Raw genomic sequence first — 5,179 nt, 5'->3', positions numbered from 1 at the left:
TATTCACCATTAACTTGTTCACAAATGTTACGTTTTATGTGCCACCAGAATTACTTGGCTCTGGACCTTGGTCCAAACATGGACAAAAGAGCTGAGTTCCCGAGGTGAGGCAGCAATTGACCAAGGGTGCCATCAAGAAGCCTTGGTAAAATTGAAATCAGTGCGAATCAAAGTGAGCTCATAACTGCTTGCAGTCATACTTAGAACAGAAGAAGGTGGTTTCAATTGTTGGAGGCCAATCATTTCAGCCGCAGTGACAGGAGTATGTACCATCGACAGGATGCATTCAACAACTTACCAAAGCTTCTTCAACAGCACCTCCAAAATGCACAACCTCTACTGCATAGGACAAGTATAGCAGGCACATGGGAACATCACCATCTGGAAGTTCCCTTCTAAGTCACACATCATCTTGGCTTAATTACAGGAACCCCCTTCCCCAATAGAACTGTGTGGATACCTTTACCACATGGACTGCTGCCAAGAAGCAACTCAAAAACATCTTTTCAAAGGCAAATAGAGAATGGCAATAATTGCTGGCCACACCACATGAATGAATAAATAAACTGTTTAGAAGTTTCCAGAATTAAAACAAGACACAGAGTGAGTCAGGCGGGAAGAGTCAAACTACACCAGTAATGAACACAAAGTAGGCGGAGCACCCACTGGCATCATCAAGCTTGAACAATATTCTGATTCAAAATTTAAGTGCTGCCAGCAAATTGTGATAGCAGATAGACACCCATTGCAGTTAACAGTTGCAAGGTAGATCAAGAGAGATGATACCCTGGGCCTTACAAAGATAAAAATGCAATTCTCCATTTTTGAAGGGCTTCCAGCCCAGTTAATTCAGTGAAACAGCAACAATAAAATACACATCAGACAGAGAGAAAGACGTACAAGAGCTGTGGATGGCCAACTGCAGAGCTTCTGAAAAGCAGAGCTTGGGAAAAGATGTGCAGAACAAAGATAAACAAGTTATTAGAGCTAGGGTGAGCGAGAAGGAAAAGAAACCAAAATATCCATCCCCTGAAAGGTGACAAAGGGCGGGAATTTACAGCCTTGCTCGACCCGAGATCGGAAAACACTACCCAAGGTTAACGGACCTTTCCATTGTCTGCCCTTCGCCCGCTCCGATTCCCGGGGCGGGCGGGGCGACAGAATTCCGGTGAAAAATGGGCATAGGGACCATCCAACTGCATGAAATGGCTAGATGGGGATGGGGCAATTGCCAGAGAAAGAAAATACATACCAACCATTCAGATCAGGAAGAGGGTAGGAAATAAGCTCACAAACACAAATCTAGAACTGAAGGTTGATAACAGAGCACAAAGTAACATTACCCCACCAGACATACCAGAGGATCTTCCCTGAAAATCTTAAAGAAAATGATTACCCAAGGGAAGACACTTTGAAACTGAGCAAAGACACGGTAAGGGACACTGGGGAAAAGAGACTTGACAGCCAGAAACAATCCAAATCAGAGGGACACACAAAAGAAAATAATTCAGAAATAACTTTTCCAGAAGATATGTGAAGGCCATGTGGGAATAGAGAAGTGTAAGCTCAGAGCCAGATCAGCTGTGTAATGGATAGGCATCAACAAAGATATTGAAGGAATGGTGTTTACATGAAATGTATCCATAAGTACAGGAATACACAGCAGAAAGAGAGGATAATGGGCAAACGTTTTACTGGTGTGATTCATGCCAGACATGCCAGTGTGAATTAGATTCGCATTTTCCCACAACTTATCATTTTTTGGGAGAGTGGTGAGTTTTGCACTGGTTCTGAGAAGGATGAGGACTAAACACACTGATAAGTCTGGCTTCACAGAGATCGGGACCCATTTTCAAAGAGCACCACGATCTCAAATTAAAATTGAGGACCACCCCCCCCCCCCCCGCCTCATTGAAGGGATATTTACCCACCCCATTTCCCAACAAAGATTGCCAGCATTGGGTGATTGGGGCGTTCCCAATGGGTCCCCCTTTACGATCCACTTTATGACCCCGCCTCATGACCCCCCCCATCCATGATCACCCCTTCATGCCCCTGTCATTCCCCTTCATGACTGCTCCTCCTCTCCTGATACCCCCCATGTCCCATCTCCCTCATGCAGGAGCAGGATCCTTGGCAGTATCCATCTGGTCGGCACTGCCAGATGGGCAATGCCTAACCATGTCCTCAACCACCAAAGCCTTCATTGGCCTCCGAGCCCCTTCACCTCTCTGTACTCAACGCCGACAACTGCCAGTCTCCAGATGCAATTTTACAACTCATCCGCTTCATCCTGGACCACAATGTCTTCACCTTCAACAACCAGTTCTTCATCCAGACACACGGAACAGCCATGGGGACCAAATTCGCACCTCAGTATGCCAACATCTTCATGCACAGGTTCAAACAAGACTTCTTCACCACACAGGACCTTCAACCGATGCTATACACTAGATACATCGATGACATTTTCTTCCTTTGGACTCATGGTGAACAATCACTGAAACAACTATATGATGACATCAACAAGTTCCATCCCACCATCAGACTCACCATGGACTACTCTCCGGAATCGATTGCATTCTTGGACACACGCATCTCCATCAAGGACCGGTCACCTCAGTACTTCGCTGTACCGCAAGCCCATGGATAACCTCACGATGCTCCACTTCTCCAGCTCCCACCCTAAACACGTTAAAGAAGCCATACCCTATGGACAAGCCCTCCATATACACAGGATCAGCTCAGATGAGGAGGATCGCAACAGACACCTCCACACGCTGAAAGATGCCCTCATAAGAACAGGATATGGCGCTTGACTCATCGATCGACAGTTCCGACGCGCCACAGCGAAAAATCGCACCAACCTCCTCAGAAGATAAACACGGGACACAGCAGACAGAGTAGCCTTCATCGTCCACTACATCTCCGGAGCAGAGAAGCTACGGCATCTTCTCTGGAGCCTTCAACATGTCATTGATGAAGACGAACATCTCGCCAAGGCCATCCCCACACTCCTACTTCTTGCCTTCAAACAACCAAACAACCTCAAACAGACCATTGTCCGCAGCAAACTACCCAGCCTTCAGGAGAACAGTGACCATGACACCACACAACCCTGCCACAGCAACCTCTGCAAGACGTGCCAGATCATCGACACGGATGCCATCATCTCACGTGAGAACACCATCCACCAGGTACACGGTACATACACTTGCAATTCGGCCAGCGTTGTCTACCTGATACGCTGCAGGAAAGGATGTCCCAAGGCATGGTACATTGGGGAGACTATGCAGACACTACGACAACGGATGAATGAACACCGCTCGACAATCACCAGGCAAGAGTGTTCTCTTCCTGTTGGGGAACACTTGAGCAGTCACAGGCAATCGGCCTCTGATCTTCGGGTAAGCGTTCTCCAAGGCGGCCTTGACAACACATGACAGCGCAGAGTTGCTGAGCAGAGACTGATAGCCAAGTTCCGCACACATGAGGACGGCCTCAACCGGGATCTTGGGTTCATGTCACACTATCTGTAACCCCCACGACTTGCCTGGGCTTGCAAAATCTCACTAATTGTCCTGCTGGAGACAATACACATCTCTTTAACCTATGCTTAACCCTCTCTCCACTCATTGTCTGTACCTTTAAGACTTGATTACCTGTAAAGACTCGCATTCCAACCATTATTTTGTAAATTAAGTTTGTGTCTTTATATACCCTGTTTGTGAATAGAACTCCCACTTACCTGATGAAGGGGCAGCGCTCCGAAAGCTAGTGGCTTTTGCTACCAAATAAACCTGTTGCCTTTAACCTGGCGTTGTAAGACTTCTTACTGTGTTTACCCCAGTCTAATGCCAGCATCTCCACATCATAGAAAATAGGTGTAGGAGTAGGCCATTCAGCCCTTCGAGCCTGCACCACTATTCAATATGATCATGGCTGATCATGCACTTTGTGTCCCACTCCCGCTTTCTCTCCATAGCCCTTGATCCCGTTAGTCGCAAGGGCCATGTCCAGCTCCCTCTTGACCATATCGAACGAACTGGCCCCAACAGCTTTCTATGGTAGGAAATTCCATAGGTTCACAGCTCTGAGTGAAGATGTTCTTCCTCATCTCAATCCTCAATGGCTGAACTAGGCTCCCTTAATAGCAAGAATATTCTTTCTCAGACTAGGAGACCATAGTGCACACAATACTCAAGGTGTGGCCTCACCAAGGCCATGTATAACTGCAGCAAGAAATCCTTACTCCTGTACTCAAATCCTCTTGACATGAAGAGCAGCATGCCATTAGTTTTCCTCACCGCCTGCTGTACCTTCATGCCAACCTTCAGCGACTGTTTCACCGTGGCACCCAAGTCATGTTACACTTACTGAATAAATGAGCGTGCTGGCATGGGAATTTAGTCTCAGTTCGGGAGAATCATGGCTAAAGCGAATCAGGTGCAAGGGCATGTGTCCTTGGTCAGGGAGCAGAGGAGTGTAGACATGTACACAGTTTTGTCAGACCATCGCTTGTACATACATATATAATTGATAAGGAACCCTTCATAGCTTGAAGTTACTGCAAGTTGCCTTCGAAGCTATTAAATCGTCAGTCCTCCATCTAGGCTAATATATCACCTCGTATACCACCCCCAACACCTTAAACTCTAATCTTGGGCGGTAACTTTTTATAACAGCGCCTAATCGACCGACGGTTGGATTGATTGATAGTATTTGCTACCAAATAAACCTGTTGGACTTTAACCTGGTGTTGTGAGACTTCTCACTGGGTTGGATTGATTGACAGGTGGGATGACTGACAATTAGGATGATTGACAGCTGGGAAGAGCAATGAAGGGATGCACCAGAAGCGGGAGGGGGGGTGTTCTGGGTTAGCGTCACTTCCCTGGCAACCGGCGCGGTGGAGGGGGCGGGGCTGAAAGAAGGGGGCGGGGCTGGAAGAAGGGGGCGGGGCTGGAAGGAGGGGCGGGGCTGAATGGTGGGGCTGGAGGAGGGGGCGGGGCGGGGTTGGGGGGCGGGGCGGGCCTGGAGGAGGGGGCGGGGCGGGGTTGGGGGGCGGTGCGGGGCTGGAGGAGGGGGCGGGGTTGGGGGGCGGTGCGGGGCTGGAGGAGGGGGCGGGGCGGGGTTGGAGGGCGGGGCGGGGCTGGAGGAGGGGGCGGGGCGGGGCTGG

This window comes from Mustelus asterias, chromosome 4 (assembly GCF_964213995.1).
Source record: "Mustelus asterias chromosome 4, sMusAst1.hap1.1, whole genome shotgun sequence".
NCBI classification, from domain to species: Eukaryota; Metazoa; Chordata; class Chondrichthyes; order Carcharhiniformes; family Triakidae; genus Mustelus; species Mustelus asterias.
The sequence above is the reverse complement of the archived record's forward strand: the minus strand, read 5'-3'. Positions refer to the sequence as shown.